This window comes from Gopherus flavomarginatus, chromosome 14, assembly GCF_025201925.1.
Source record: "Gopherus flavomarginatus isolate rGopFla2 chromosome 14, rGopFla2.mat.asm, whole genome shotgun sequence".
In the NCBI taxonomy this organism is placed as follows: Eukaryota; Metazoa; Chordata; order Testudines; family Testudinidae; genus Gopherus; species Gopherus flavomarginatus.
The window spans coordinates 23,395,522-23,411,253 of record NC_066630.1 but is presented as its reverse complement, the minus strand read 5'-3'; the positions used below and the strand labels follow the sequence as shown (position 1 = coordinate 23,411,253).

The 15,732-nt window shown below is 43.9% G+C and overlaps 1 protein-coding gene across 3 annotated transcripts in view; it reads right to left on the bottom strand.

Moving 5' to 3' along the window:
- The window catches only part of C14H19orf12 (chromosome 14 C19orf12 homolog), a 48,095-nt gene that overhangs the window by 13,626 nt on the left and 18,737 nt on the right, over positions 1-15,732 (bottom strand). For 2 of the 3 annotated variants that reach the window (XM_050923138.1, XM_050923141.1), the window contains exon 1: positions 8,300-8,415. The exons of the other annotated variant lie outside the window; for it this stretch is intronic. The gene's annotated coding sequence lies outside the window, so the exon portion shown is untranslated. Of the gene's footprint in view, positions 1-8,299; positions 8,416-15,732 lie in introns of those variants that run through there. 3 annotated transcript variants of the gene reach the window in all.

Below are 15,732 nucleotides of genomic sequence, written 5' to 3'. Positions count from 1 at the left end.
TTTTAAAAAGTAGCGTACTGCCAGGCAGGCATTCCCAGCATACGTTTCAAGCACAATTTGAGAAATGTGTCTTTGGAAATTGAACTGAGTCTCCAGGGTAATACACAGAACTGACTAACCAAATTACAAATATAAGACCTGACCACCTCCTCACTCCCGCAACTGACCAAATAATACATGCCAGCTACTTAAGTCAGATAGTCCTTCACCTGAGAATATGACTAATAGAGGTGAATGTCTTCTATCAGTCAACAGGCTGACTTTCTTAAACTGTTTCTTAAACTAAATAAATTGAAATAAGAACTGTGCTAGGTCAGCAGCTGCAATTTGTAAAGCTGAGCTACCACAGAAAGTGAACTGTGACATCCTTTAGACCACACAGGCAAGTAAACACTAAGAGAAACGTTATCTCACAATGGTATCACATCTCAAGCAGTACAGATGATGGCACACAGTTCCAAGGTTTCGCTGATAGAAGGAAAGGGAAGCTCTAACACTCGGGTCCAAGCAAAGAGGAGATTAAGGGTGCAGAGAAAGACTGCTCTCTCAGAACCAGAAAAATTGTACTATAATAATGAAAACTCTGACTGTACTGCCATATTTGAAGTCTATCAGGCATAGTTATAATAAAGACAGAGTAAAAAATATTAGCATTAGCATAGTGACAACAAAGGTCAGATCTCAAGGTGTGACGCAGAAAAGAAATATGGAATTCAAGCAAATCTACACATTCTTTTTCGCAGTAAAACATGGGAGCTCTTTGTTCCCTCCATAGTAAGACTGTGATTATAAAGGATTTTAATACTTGTTTTCGCTCTTTTGCGGCTTGACTGAGCAAGGTGCTCAGCACAATGGTCCCAATCCATCTAAGTACTAAAGCTTGTGCTACTTTTAAGCATCAGTGGCCCCAAGGAAATCCTTAAAGGTACTATGGAAAAGCACTTATCTCTGCTCGGTCAAACAATTTAGCAGATTAGTTTATGAGTAGACTGGATCATCTATCTTATTCGCAAATCAGTGGGAGTTCCGGATTTATTTGGTTAAGACTCAGAAATGCCAGAACTGTGGATGGACCTATTAAAACATATGCACTAATATATTACATATACACACAGCCCCCATTGGCCTGGAACGGCGAGCCACAGCCAGTGGGAGCTGTCATTGGCCGAACCTGCTGATGTGGCAGGTAAACAAACCGGCCCAGCCCGCCAGGGGGCTTACCCTGGTAGGCCATGTGCCAAAGATTGCCAATCCCTGGTTTAGTCCTTCTACTTCAGCAGCACATGAGCACATATATAAACTGGATGTCTCAGGTTTCTCAAACTGGATAAGCTACCAAGTTAAACTAAATCAGGGCAATAATGACCAGAAATATCACTATCTAATGGTGTTTCAGTGGCCAATGTGAAGTGAGTTGGTGGCTTCATTCTGGTGCCCAGCAGACAGACAGACATGATACAAAACATCACAGAAGGCAAGGGCTAAATGGGCTCGGCTCCCTGCTTGCCCCTCCAAGAAGTAACTGCTTTTTTTAAGTGCTATTTTTCAGTTTCTTCTCCTTTAAAAATTTTCTGTAATTTCACTTAATGTTATGAAAATACTACTGTGTTGTAGATCTCAGTCAGCTACATTAGTAGACAAATGATAAGAAAGTAGCCAGAGCAAATCTGCAGCTTTGTGTATGTGACACACACAATAGGAAGAATTATAAATTACTCCGAGCTAGAGAATTTGATTTTAACCTCCCCACACACCCTTCCTCAAAATAAATAAATAAATAAAAATAAGAATCCAATAGCCTGGGAGGTGTATGTTGAGCTTTAAAATTTATGTAAACTCTGGGTCATGAAATACATGACAGTTGCCTTAAGAGTAATCTCTGGGAATGAAGAGCAATGGACAATTACGGGCATAATAACCAGAGCCACAGCTGTCGATCTCATTTAAGTTTACTTTTTAAACTAACATTAATTCAAAAAGGTTAGGTAATGCACCAAAAACATGTTCATTAAAGCCAAGGCAGACAGCTCACACACAAATGAAGTTATGCCTTTAAAAAAAAATCAAATATGCTTTTTTGTTAAACACCAAATGTGTGGTTCTGAATATTAAAAACTCTAACGAAGCCTCAAAATCAGGTTGTTAAATTACACAACATTATTCACCAAGAGGTTTTAAGCCACTTCTACAACAAGATGCCCAATTCAAATATTTCCATTACACAGGCATAACGATGCCCTGAAAGAGGCAGGTAGGACTGCCAGATAATTCTTCCACAATATAGGTACCATAATAATATGGCACTTTATTATAAAAATGCACTGATAGATCCTGGAAGTTCTGAAAAGTCTGCACCTAAAATGGCTAAGACTATCACCTCAACTGGTTATCTCATCCAAAAACCTTTAGGTGTGAAATTTACTGTATTTCAATAGACAAAGTTATTCATGCGAAGACACATTTCAATAATTCTGCCCCTATTACTTCTCTTCTGGCAATATTCTTTATTACTATGGACACCTGAATGGAAATAGGAAGGTATCAATTATAAAAATGTCATATGTGAACATATCTACAATGAGGTTTGATTGCACATGTAGCATATTGAGAGTCACAAGCCTTCTCTATTCCACACACCAGTTCCCTTCCCAGGCTCACCTGTCCTGTCAAATTAGATGTGAATTCTAGTAACTGAAACTAACTCTGCCACCTCATCAGTACTATGCTAGATCACCGCATCTGTGACTCACCGTTCCTGGTCAGTGAGCACGTGTGGAGTGATTCAGGAACAAGATTCACACAACTGCTTACTTACCAATTTTTAAAAGTGGATAATATAACAGCTAATCAGTTCCTGCATTGTAATTCAAACATTGTTTTTAAAATAGTCGAGAAAAGACATCCAGTTAAAATATTAACAGTTCTGCAAACAGCATGTCTGCAGCAGGCTGGATTGCTTTAAATCAAAGTGATTTAAACTACTGATTTTAATCATGATTTAAATCAACAAACAGGAAACTCTGATTTACATAACTAATTTTAATCTTGTGTTGCACGTGTACTCTGGTTATTTTCCTAAAGAGAGGTTAATTCTCATCCATTGGTAACCATTAAAACATGTTGATTTGCAAACAAATACCATTGTACAATAAATTTGGTACTTCCTTTTGGTAATCAGGATACACTATTTATATATTTAAGTAATTATATAACTTAACATACATTTATTCAGAGCCTTCATTTTGACATTCCATTATGTTAGAAGTTGGAGAAATCACTCATTTTTTATTTAATAGATCATTTTTTACATGAGATTCATGTCAAGCTGCATTTGAAGGAAACTGGAACTCAATGAAAGATGTTCAAACCCAGCATTTTAAAATTATTGCTATTAGTTAAGCAAAATTACCTTCAAGGTGCTGGATACATAAGGGGAAAAAAAAGAGTAGATTTATTAATGTATATTTTGAATTTACAGCTAGCTGACTTTTAAAACAAAGGAAGCATTATCTTAGTGAACTGACAGATTGTTTCTGGTCAACAAGAGCCAGATTTCAAAAGAGATTTAGGTGCTTAAAGATATAAAGAGGCACCTAGTTGGATTTTCAAAAAGTGCCTAGGCACCTAACCTGCTTAATGCCCACTGAAATCAACATAAGTATATGGAACCCCAGAAGCTTCCTGGGGTCAATGTTAGTTTCTCTTCATCTTAGCTCTTTCCCTCTGCCCAACACCATCTCAGTCCCCTGAAAAACATGTTGGTTTGAGGACTGGCCTGCTAAAGCCAGGGTTGAGAGTTCAATCCTTGAGTGGGGCATTCAGGGATCTGGGGCAAAAATCTGCCTGGAGATTGGTCCTGCTGTTAGCAGAAGGCTGGACTAAATGACCTCCTGAGGTCCCTTTCAACCCTCATATTCTGAGTGTTCCTACCCTCCTCCTCCCCCTACTTCAGGGAGTATCTTTTTTACAACAAGCAAAAAGCCATTGTTCTCCAGGTGCCCAACTTGGGCCTCCTCACTTGCCAAACTCATGATAAGTACATCCAGGGGTTGAGCCAACTCTCTTGAGTGTTGGTAGGTGGATAGCTAGCTATCTGGATCCACACTCCCCCTTGCCATGGTGCATTCGTTAAAATCCCATTCTGAATTAACATACCATATGAATTCAGAAAATAGCTTTACAATACTTCAAAAAACCTACAGAGCATACAGCCTTCAGAGGTTATCGTAGCCGACTCCAAATCCAAATCCGTGACAGTCTTCAAATCAAGTATTTGTATACAATAAACCAATAGATACCTCTGATCAATTAGCAGCCACCTCTACTCGTGTGACTGTAAGGCAGTGGTCACCAACCAGTCGATCACAGTTGACTTGTCAATCCTAGAGGATCTCCCAGTCGATCGCGATCTCCAGCGGCAAAGTGTGGCTGCCACTACCCCCGGCCTCATGCCGCTCCCAGGGCGGGGGTTTCCCTCTGCATGCTGCTCCTGCCTGCAAGCACCGCCTCCACAGGTCCCATTGGCCAGGAGAGCTGCAGGGGCGGTGCCTGCAGAGAAGGGCAGCTCACAGAGCCATGTCCTCCCCCATCCAGGGGCACACTGGCCCCTTCTGGGAATGGTGTGGGGCAGGGGTAGGCAGGGAGCCTGCCTGAGTCTCGCTGCGCCCACTGGAGATTGGGAGCTGCCAGAGGTAAGTGCTGCCCAGTGGAAGGCCAGGCCCTAACCCCCAGCCCTGATCTCGGAGCCAGCACCCCAACCCCTAGCCCCTTCCCAGATCCAGCTCCCCATACCTCTTTCTGTACCCTGAACCCCCTCCTGAACCCCAAGGCCCAGCCCTGATCTCCCTCCAAGAGCCACCACCTCATACTCTCTCTTGCACCCCAACACCCTGCCCCAAGCGCAGCCCAGAGCCCCCTCCCACACTGCAAACCCTTCGGCCCCAGCCCAGAGCCTGCACCCCCACCTCCTGGCCCCTATCCCAGCCCTGTAACAGTGAGTGAGCGGGGCAGGGCTTTTCAGAAGGAGCACAGTAGATCCTGGGTTGCCCTTAGATTTAAAAATGATCTTGGATGTAAAAAGGTTGGAGTCCACTGCTGTAAGGTGACAGTAAAAGTTGGACCGAGACTCTCTGGACAATTGCTGGCAGATTCCTGTCAAGTCAATATCTAGTAGAAAGCATATATAAGCACCTGTGGTGACCTTCACATTGTATCCTGATTGAAGTAAAGAATACAAACTAAAGGCAGCCAGGGGAACTCAACAGCCCTCCCCCTTAGATTAGCTCTAATTTCTATATATCCCTTTTATGCATTTCCAATATACATAGATATTTTAATTTCATAGTCTATCCATAAAATGGCTGTTATTACAGAAGCTTTTGAGACATCTCCCCTAGTAACTCTGAGTAGATGATTGGCCTGGTTGTTACACAATCATCATATGATCCCAGAGAATAGACTGTTAGCCACAGTGACTCAGAAGTCCACATAACCTCCATGGTTAGCTGGGGGCAGAAGTCCACAAACTGCTGTAGCAGAAGCTGCCAATAAAAGAATCAAAAGAGTAAAAACATACCTATCTACAAAAGGAGGATCTTCCTCTCTAGAGGAAGGCCCACAGGTACATTCTGCTGTCTTGAGTGGGACTTGTGCGCCTAAAATTCCTAAATCATTTACTGTAACCTAGAAACCACTTGGCAAAGAGTCCCATTTTTTGCCAATAACGCTCACCTCAGACCACACACTCATTGCATCAAACATATCACACAGCATATTTATCCATGAAGAGTAACATGTAAAATACCTACAGGCAGCTTGCAGATATTCATCAAGATTCAGAATCATTGCAAGATGTATGTACAGGTAACATTTCAAGTATAATGTACTTATTCTGAAAGTATGCTTTATAGTCTTGGAGTAAGAGGGCTTGTCTACACTGGCAATTTACAGCATTGCAACTTTCTCACCCAGGCATGTGAAAAAAACATCCCCGAGTGCTTCAAGTTTCAGCACTTGAAAGCACAAGTGTAAGCAGTTCCCCAGTGCTGGGAAATACGCTGCTCACTGAGGTGTTTTTTTAACACCTCAACAAGCAGCGCTGCACCGAGACCACACAAGCCACATTAAAACCCGAAATTAGTCACCAGTACTTGGATGACTTATTCAGGCAAGAGGAAGCTGTCCTCCTTCCCTAATCAACCAGTGATGTAAAGAAAGGTTCTAATGCCTCCCCTTGCCACATCCCAAAACAGTCAATGGAAAACCAGCAGAGACAACTAAAAACAACTGAAACCACTTGGAGGGGAAAAGAAAAATTATAGCAGGCAGGAGACTGCCTAAAAACCAAAAGGAAAAAAAAACACACACACACACCAAAAAAGCTCACCTGTTCTAGAGAATTGGCAAGACCCTCCTTGCTGCAACACATCAGATTAACATCCATTAAGTCCTGCATCCTCACCTCCCCACTATACCAGCCAGACCAATGGCCCATGTAGTCCAGCGGGAGTGCTTTCTAGTAGTTAGAGCTGCAGCTTGGGAGCCAAAACACATGGTTCTATTCCAAATTCTACCACTGGTGAGCTGTGTGACCTTGGTAAAGTTACATCACTCATTTGTGCCCCAGTTTCATCATCTGCAAGACAGGGATGCAACCTTTTGTCCAGTCCATCCCTCACTTCTTCTGAGGTGAACAATATCTTGCACATGCATAAACTATGAGAAACCATGTGATCATAATGTAAATCTCATCCTCCGTATCCACATGTTCCCTTCCCATGTTGTGCCTAAAATTCTGACTCTAAGCTATCTGGGGTCAGAGAATATATCTTGAGTCTTCTGGATACTACAAATTTATAACAACTTGCAATCTATGACCAGCCAAAAATGATGGCTGTCAGTTTATAAACCTTGTGGGCAAAATGGCAAAGGAAAACATCTCTAAGGACCCAGCAAGCAACACTCTTGAACAGCCAAGGAACACAAAACTGCACTCATTGTACATCAAATAAGTTTTCTTTAATATTCAGTCTAAGGTTTTAAGAGTATTTGGAATGCAATCTTTAATACTTTCTTGGGGCCTGACAAAATGTTAATGAATAATCTCATTTCAAATAACTACACCCACAAAAAGTTAGGTTTTGGTTTTATCTATTTGAGGACATTTTCATGCCTACTATGGAAAAAATCCCAAAACAAACATTACAGCTCCACTTTTTCCAGCCCTTGGGAACGTCTAGCAGGGAAATCTCCCACATCACGTGAAAAGCCTCTGGAGCTGTGGCTGAGGCCAGACACACCCTGTATTACACCAGCCAAAATGTAACGGGGAAACGCAGGGCCCTAGAGGCTGCTACAGCCGATCTGGCAGGGCTGGTTCTGGGAGTCGGGGGTTGCCCAAGGGCTGTGGCCCCGTACCAGGCGCTCCCTAGGGCAGTGGCACACACACATCTGGCCAGCGGTGACAGCAGTTTACACCCCGAAAATGGGGTCACCGCCCGCCGCAATGTGCGCGCAAGCGACCTCCCGACTGGGGCGGCGGAGGCTCTGGCAGGCCCCAGCGAAGCCGAGCAGGGCTCTGGGGCCACGGAGCGGGCGGGAGGTTCGCTGCGCTCAGCGGCATGTCAGCTGGGGGCTACCGCTCCCCCCCGCCTCCCGCAGACACGCACAAACCGCGGCTCCCCGCGCAGGGCGCTGCTTTCTCTTTTACCCCGCCCCAGCTCCGGGCTCTCTCTGCGCCCGCCACCCAGCAGCCCGGGCTCTCTCTGTACCCCACCTCCTGCACCCCCAGCAGCCCCGGGCCTCTCTGTACACCCCCCCCTCCGCAGCAGCCCGGGCTCTCTCTGTACCCCCCCTCCTGCACCCCCAGCAGCCCGGGCTCTCTCTGTACCCCCCCTCCTGCACCCCCAGCAGCCCGGGCTCTCTCTGTACCCCACCTCCTGCACCCCCAGCAGCCCCGGGCCTCTCTGTACACCCCCCCCGCAGCAGCCCGGGCTCTCTCTGTACCCCACCTCCTGCACCCCCAGCAGCCCCGGGCCTCTCTGTACACCCCCCCCGCCCCAGCTCCGGGCTCTCTCTGCGCCCGCCACCCAGCAGCCCGGGCTCTCTCTGTACCCCCCCGCCCAGCCCCTCCCAGCAGCCCCATACCCCCCGCAGCAGCCCGGGGCCTCTCTGTACCCCCCTCCCAGCAGCCCGGGGTCTCTCTGTACCCCCCGCCCAGCCCGGGGTCTCTCTGTACTTCCTCTCCTCCCCCAGCGGCTCCGCGGCCCTGGGCTCCCCTTGCTGCAGCTCAGGCCGCTACCTTGGTGCGCAGAGTCGCGAGGCTCGCAGGCGGCGGGCCAGGACGCGGAAGAGCCCGGGAGGTTTCAGTTGGGGGAATGGCCCCGTGCGAGCCGCGCTGCCACTAGGAGCCGGCCGGCGCGGGGGCCGAGGGGAAACACGTGGGCGTTGATCGGTTGTGTCTCGTCCCCGCCCGAGCGCCTAGGCTTGCTACAGAGGCCGCGCGGGCGGGTTGGCGAGACCGGCCCTCCTGCCCTTGAAGGGGCTCGGAAAGCAGTTCAGCCGCGGGTGCCCTCTGCTCTCCCCAAATCCCCACAGATGCTTGAAGTCGTTTCCGTGATTCAAAGGGTTTAACAGTTCGGTTCAATGGCTCTCCGCGCCCCCCCCCCCATCCATGCACGGGGCCCCAGCAGCAGGACCCTCAGGCTGTCAGCCTTAGCATGATTGCGTGTATTGCCGCAGCTCCCACAGGGAATGCGGGGGTTTGCAAAGCTTAGGTTCAGACAGGCCCCCACCCCAGGGAGCAAACGCGGGGTAGTTGTCTGCTTATCCTGCAGAGACTAAATCACCCCCAGGGGAAGCACTCCAGCAGCAGCCCACAGATACTAGCAAATAATTAGCTCAACCTGTACGAGTCACTTTACTGCAAACTGTGTTTGCTATAGTACGGGGGGGGGGGTATAGGGGGGCAGGTGTTCATGGTGCACATTGATGGCATCCTCTTGTTGGTGTCACTAGGCATAAATCTAGGCCTCAGCGAACCAAAGCTCCTCCATGTTGAATTCTACTTGATCTAGAAAGCTAGCAGCTGTGAAATTAAATGCATAACAGTAAGTTATCAGTTGCAGCACAGCTAAAACTGGTCTAAAGCAGTGGTGATAGGGCCTGTGCACCTTTAGCAGAAGGACCAGAAAGCTTGCATAAGGAAAACTTAATAACGAGCTGCCACGGCCAAGATTACTTAATGCACCTGCGCTTACGTAACTGCTACGGGGGGGGGGGGAAGGAGGAGGAGGAGGGTGGGGGAAGAAAGAGAAAAAAAACTTATAAAAAGGGAAAAGCCGCTTGTGTCGGTGTGCATGATTTGAGGCGTTCGTCTCCCTGCACCGCTTTGAGATCTCAGATAAACTTTGCTTGCTTCTCCACCCTGGTGTGTGTTCATTGGCGCTTCGCACTCTGGGCAACGAACCACTATTGCTTGCCTCGGGCACCCTCTGTGCCTGCAACACTCATCTACGAATCTAGACATGGGAATTCCAGGCCACCGTGTAGATGGTTTTCAATGTCTCATGTGACTGAAAAGGCAAAGCCAAGATTGGCATGATCTTTGGCAGTTATTGCAAATGTATATATCTTAGTTGGGAGCTGCTTGCTTCCCACGGGCTCTTTTCTCTTCAACCTGTAGGAACTAGCTCCTATCATGGACTTTGATGCATCTGACGAAGTGGGTATTCACCCACCAAAGCTCACGCTTCAATACTTCTTTAAGTCGATAAGGTGCCACAGGACTTTTTGTCACTTTGATACCCTGATGGCACCACTTGTTATGATCACTTGCCAAGATTTCCCATTGGTCGGGATCAATACCAAATTCCTTCATATCTCACTTGCATGTGTCTTTATAGCGAAGCTTGGGATATCCTGTTGTTCTTACTCCCTCTGATAGCTCCCCGTATAGCATGTCCTTACGTATGCATCCGTCTTCCAACCTACTCGGATGGTCCAGCCAGCGCAGTTGTCTTTGCTTGAGCAGGGCTGTCATGGTTGGTAAATTTGCCCTTTGAAGAACCTCTGCATTTGTGACTTATCTTGCCATTTGGTGTTGAATATACGGCATAAACAAAGTAGGGGGAAACTGTTTAACCTTTTCTCCTGATGAGCATAAGTTGTCCATGTTTCCTGCCATACACGAGTGCTGAGGATGCAAGCTTGGTGCACTAGCATTTTGGTCTTGATGGTCAGCTTTGAGTTGTTCCATGCTCTTTTAGTTAGTCTGCTAAAGGTGGTGGTGGCAGCCTTTCCAATGTGAACATTTAGTTCTCCATCCAGTGAGAGGCTGATGGTCGCTGTAAAACATAAATATCTGAACTTTTCAACTACTTCTAGCTGGTTTGCATTTAGGGTGACTGAAGGATCTTGTGGAATCCCCTGTCCTAATAGAACCATTTTCTTGATGTTGATGATGAGTGCAAATGCCTGACAAGCAGTTGAAAGGCAGTCCGTCCGTGAGTTCTTGTAGTAGATCTTCATCATGGGCTATGAGGGCAGCAGCATCAGCGAATAGAAGTTCCCTGATTAGAGCCTTTTTTACTTTGGTCTTTAAGTCGCGACAGTTTGAAGAGTTTCTGATGTAATCTTGTGTGGAGATACACTCTACCTTTCATCTCCTTAAATGCACAGTTCCCGAGAACCAAGAAGAAGATTCCAAAGAGTGTAGGGGCAAGAACATATCCTTGTTTCACTCCACTTTTCATCTCAAAGCTGTCCAAAATGGACCTGTCAAACTGAACAGTTGCTCTCATGTTGTTGTGGAATGAACGTTTAAGACTTAGCAAGGTTGGTGGGCATCCTATCTTTTCTAATATTGCAAATCAGGGTGGACAATGATTTTTTTAATCATATTTTTTAATTTAAAGATAGTTTTAATTAAATTATAGCTCAAAGATATCTGATAATGGAATAAGGATTATAAATATTTATTCTATAGTGTGAGACAATATGTTCATGTTATGTTTAAGAAAAGTTTTGTAAATGAGTTCCAATAGTTCATAGATTAGAGACCCAATCTTATGAAGTTCCAGGGGCTTCTGTATAGATTATTTAGGTTAATCTTTCTATCTCCCAATGGGACTCAGTGCTCAGTCTAGAAGATACCATCAGAGATGCTTAGTTTTGCAGGTCTCAAACTGTGGATTTGTGTCTCCAGAGATAACATGCTTGTTAACAGCAAAAATGTTTTAAAATAAATATATAGAGGTGAGAAATAATAGACCTCAACCCTATTGTCCCTCTGCAAATTTGTGTACACAGAATCAATCCCTTACCTCTCTCTAAAAGTGCAAAGTTTCAACAAATAGACGATTGTTGGGGGTGGAATAGATCTGGACAAGGAGAAGAAGTCTGGAGATAAATGTGAGAAGGGAGGGACAGGCAGTAGAAACAAAAGTGAAACTGTTTAAGCAGCATATTCCAGAAATCTTGAGGTCTTCCTGAATGTAGCCTTCATTGATTTGAGATCTCCCATACCATTCTCTCACCAGAAGGGAAAACCTATAATGGCAGCAGGCCATAAAAGAGACCCAGTTTGGGAATAAGAACCTTTCAAGACATATGTTTGCTGATGGCGTTTTAAAGAAAGTCACACCAGTGAGGGGATGAAAGTCACTTTAGCACTTGGATTCAGAGACTCTTGAAGTGATAATCTCACTTTTAACAACAGTAGCTTCTTCTGCTGCTGTAGAAAGAATATTTTCTTCCTTTGGACTAATTCAGTCCAAACTGAGAAATTGTTTGGGACCTGAAAAAGCAGGAAAGCTTGTTTTTCTTTTCCAGATTATGAACAAACAGAAAAATGAAGGTGAAGACGACTGAGTTAGCTGCAGAAGCCAATATTTTAAGTTTATCATATTGACCTGGCTGACAAAGTCAATTTAATGTTTTTTTTTAATATTTCATTAAATTATTTTAGTTAAAAACAATTTTAACAAAAACAAACCTGATTTTAAAAAACTTGAATGCTTAATTAACTTCAAAAATTCATGCTTGTTTTGTTAAAATATTGTGTTTGCTGTTGAAGAAAAAAATCTAGAATACATAACGTTGGTGTTTTAGTTAAATAAAACAATTTAAATGTCTGTCTGGTGATGTTCTCCTCTTAATACAGCAGGGGTCCCCAACGAGGCGCCCAAGGGCGCCAGGGTACCTGCCGGGGAGTCTAAGTGTGCCCGCGTACTGGCCGGTGGACGAGCATCCGCCGAAATGCCACCAAAGTTCGGCGGCATTTCAGCAGCAATGCCTCTGGATGATGCCGCTTGTCGGCGGCATTTCGGCAGATGCTTGTCCGCCGCCACAGTCCTCCGTGGCTTGTCGTCTGGCGCCCGCCAGACAAAAATGGTTGGGAACCACTGTAATACAGCATAGCAAGAAAATCCTCCAAATATTAATGACTAGCCTGTTGAATTGGAGATAGTTTACCTCCCAATGACTTCATAAATATCTGCTTCACTTACCTTTGGTAAATGAAATAACCAAACAATCATTCATTTTCTGATATAGCTGTAAAACTAATCTGAAAAGTTTTCAACATAAATCACTTAAAAATGTATAATGTGTACCTTCTAAAAATGAAACCTACATCTATCTCTGAGTTGTGAAGACTATGTACTAAGGTTATAACAACCAACAAGAATGCACTTCTATGTAGAAATCCATGATTAAATCAAGTCTTCCTGAGTAGTGATTTAAATCATGATTTAAATCAAATCCATCCTGTTGCAAATAAACCTGCTTTGCTGACCATGTGCACATGTAACACTAGGATCGAACCTGGGACCTCTGAAGCTTCATACATGAGCCTCTACTGCATGAGCTTTCAGCTAGCTGGCTCTTAGCTAAGGCTGTAGTAGACTTGTTAATCTTTAGATGGTCTAGGCTATAATGGCCCAAACAGTGTAATAACACTAAATGTGAGCAATACTGATCTGAATTCTTTACGGCTGAATATAGCAATATTTTTCTATAAAACAAGATATTCAAAGCCAGAAGTAACATACTCTGTTTACACTCCTATGCAAAGAATAGGTCACTAGCCTAATCAAATGTAATCTCTCTGGTATTTTAAAGGTCTTGATTCTGCAAACACTTTGGGCCTGTCTACATGGGAGGTTTAAATTGCACTAACTTTAACCAGTGCATACTCAAATGACCTTCATATATATGCCACACTCTTTCAAAGCACTCTAATTGACCAAGCAATATGTATTCCAAAATCCAGTTTGAAAGCGGATTAATTTAATTGTGGATGAGTTAGTGTGGACTAATGTTCATGTGCCCACACTGCTCATTCGCACTAGGATGGCAGTTCGCCAACTGCTATCCCACACTGCTTTGCATATCATCAGGATGAGCCTGTTTACCTGTGTACTCTCAACTCTTCTGAGGTCATGTTATCCAGATGTCATCTTCCCTGTTCAAATGCTGGCCAGAAGCCAGGACCGGTCCATCTGCTCCTGGATTCACATACCTCAGCATTTGAGCCGGGTATTACTACTACTGTACAACCTGTACTACCATACAATGACACGTGCACCTTCATAGAGCTGTGCAGAAATCATTGAGTTTTCCACCATCTCGGGAGAAGCAAGGGTGCAGAAAGCCCTTACAAAAAATCACAAGAATAAAGCAGTATGTATGGACATCTCTAGAAAGATGGCAGAGAAGGGTTCCAGCAAGAACCCTTTTCAATGCTGCAACAAGAGCAAAGAACTCAAAAGCCTATACAAGAAAACCAGGGACAAGAGAGACCTCTGGTAATGCTCACAGGACCCGCCAATACTACAAGGGGCTGGACTGAGTAGTCTCATTGTGTAGTCCAGGAGCGTTTATCTCACATCCTGCCTGCCTGAGGAGGTCATCCTGAGTTTGAGCATTCTGTTGGATCTTGGCCCTTGTTTGGGAAGCTGTACCAAGCATCCAGGGAAGCATCTGCTACTTCGAGTCACACACAAGATCCTTAGTGTTATTTACTGAAGAAATTTAAAAAAAAATGACTTTGAGAGAGTTTTCATGTGTTTTTTTCTTAACCCTCCCCTTCCCCCAAATTTTAGCTGAGCAACTCAAACAAATAAACAAAAATGCAACCAAGGTGTGTCCCTAGACCAAGCAGGCTCATCCAAGGGTACCTCTGCCCTCCCTTCATCCTGGTTTATTTCAGTCATCCATTTGGTGTGATATGGCGTGACAGTCTGATACACTACCATATGTAATCAAGCAAACGATGAATTAAAAGAATGTTGGACAGCTGTGTCACATATGGCTTCAGAAACAACACAATGTTTCTTAACAACAGCAAAATCTACAAAAAGTTGTCTACTGTAAAAAACAAACAAACAAAAAACCCTAGGTTGTGTTTCTAAAGCATGGATTATTAACTGATTGTTTTTGTTTCTTTGCACACTGAAGCCTTATTATAATACCATCTCTCTGATGCTAAAGTAAACCATCTCCCATTAGACTCCTCTGTGGGAGGTGAGAGGAATGAACGAGGAAACCAATAAGAAATAAAGCTTCTCATCTCTGTGTCTTTCTTTCTCTCCCTGTGGTTACACTTGGGACTTCTTAACCTCCCACGCTTTATATGATCACACAAAATAACCCTCTCAGGGTAACATCTCAAAATGGTACAGGCCTACTGTTGCTCTTGGTTTTTATGACTTAGATGCAAAAGGCATTTAATTTAACAAAACAAAAAAGAATAAAGAAACAAAAAATCATGTCAATTGTTTAAAAAGCGAATAATTCCAACTGTAAGCAGCTTTCCAAAGGGGGTTGTGTTTGGAGCACTAGAGTCTGGCAATATTCAGGGGAAGGAAACTAAATGCTCACTTAAAACTCCAATAAAAGACACATATTCATAGTTTATTAGGGGCAGGTGACTGGAGATTTTATTGACTTGCTATATTTTTTCTAAGGTAAAATACCAGCAAAACGAAGATACAAATATTCAGTAATGATGAATGTATCCTAGTTAGGCTATGATATTACTGTAAATATATTTGCACCACGGGTGAAATCTTGGCCACACTGAAGTAGTCAATGGGTGTTTTGCCACTGACATCCCTGCAGCAAGGATTTCACCCGGTATGTGTATAGCAAACTGCACCGGATGACATAGGTAAGATACTATCATTTTAGAAATATTCTAGTTTCAGTACTAACCTATTCACTCTAACACTACGTGTCAAAAATTCCCATCAAACTTTTTGAATAGGCTGGCTAGATATTGAGGAATAGATAGCAGAAAAGTCAGAGTTGTTCTTGTTGAAACAGAATAAATGAACTATGATTTCCTTTCAAACTGTTTTTATTACACAGATGGCTCCATCTGGTGGCTACATTAACATCTTCTAACCCTGTTATGTTGTTTTACATTGCCATTTGGAAGAAAGCTTTTAAACTGAACAAACTGACAATTATTTTCATTCCACATAGTTTCTATCAAATTATGTGCTTTAATAAACATAGATTTACCTATCTATACTTCAGAATCACATGGTCCAGTTTTAACCAATAACTAGTGCCACACCTGAGGTAGAGTTCAGTCTGCTCTGTTAATTCAAGGCACATTGTTCTGGTCTCTGGCTCTTGGAAGTATAGTATATTGTCTTCCTAACTGGAGGTGACATGATCTGTAACAAATGAAAGGATAATCTGAAGTTGTTTCCTTTTGGGTTATTC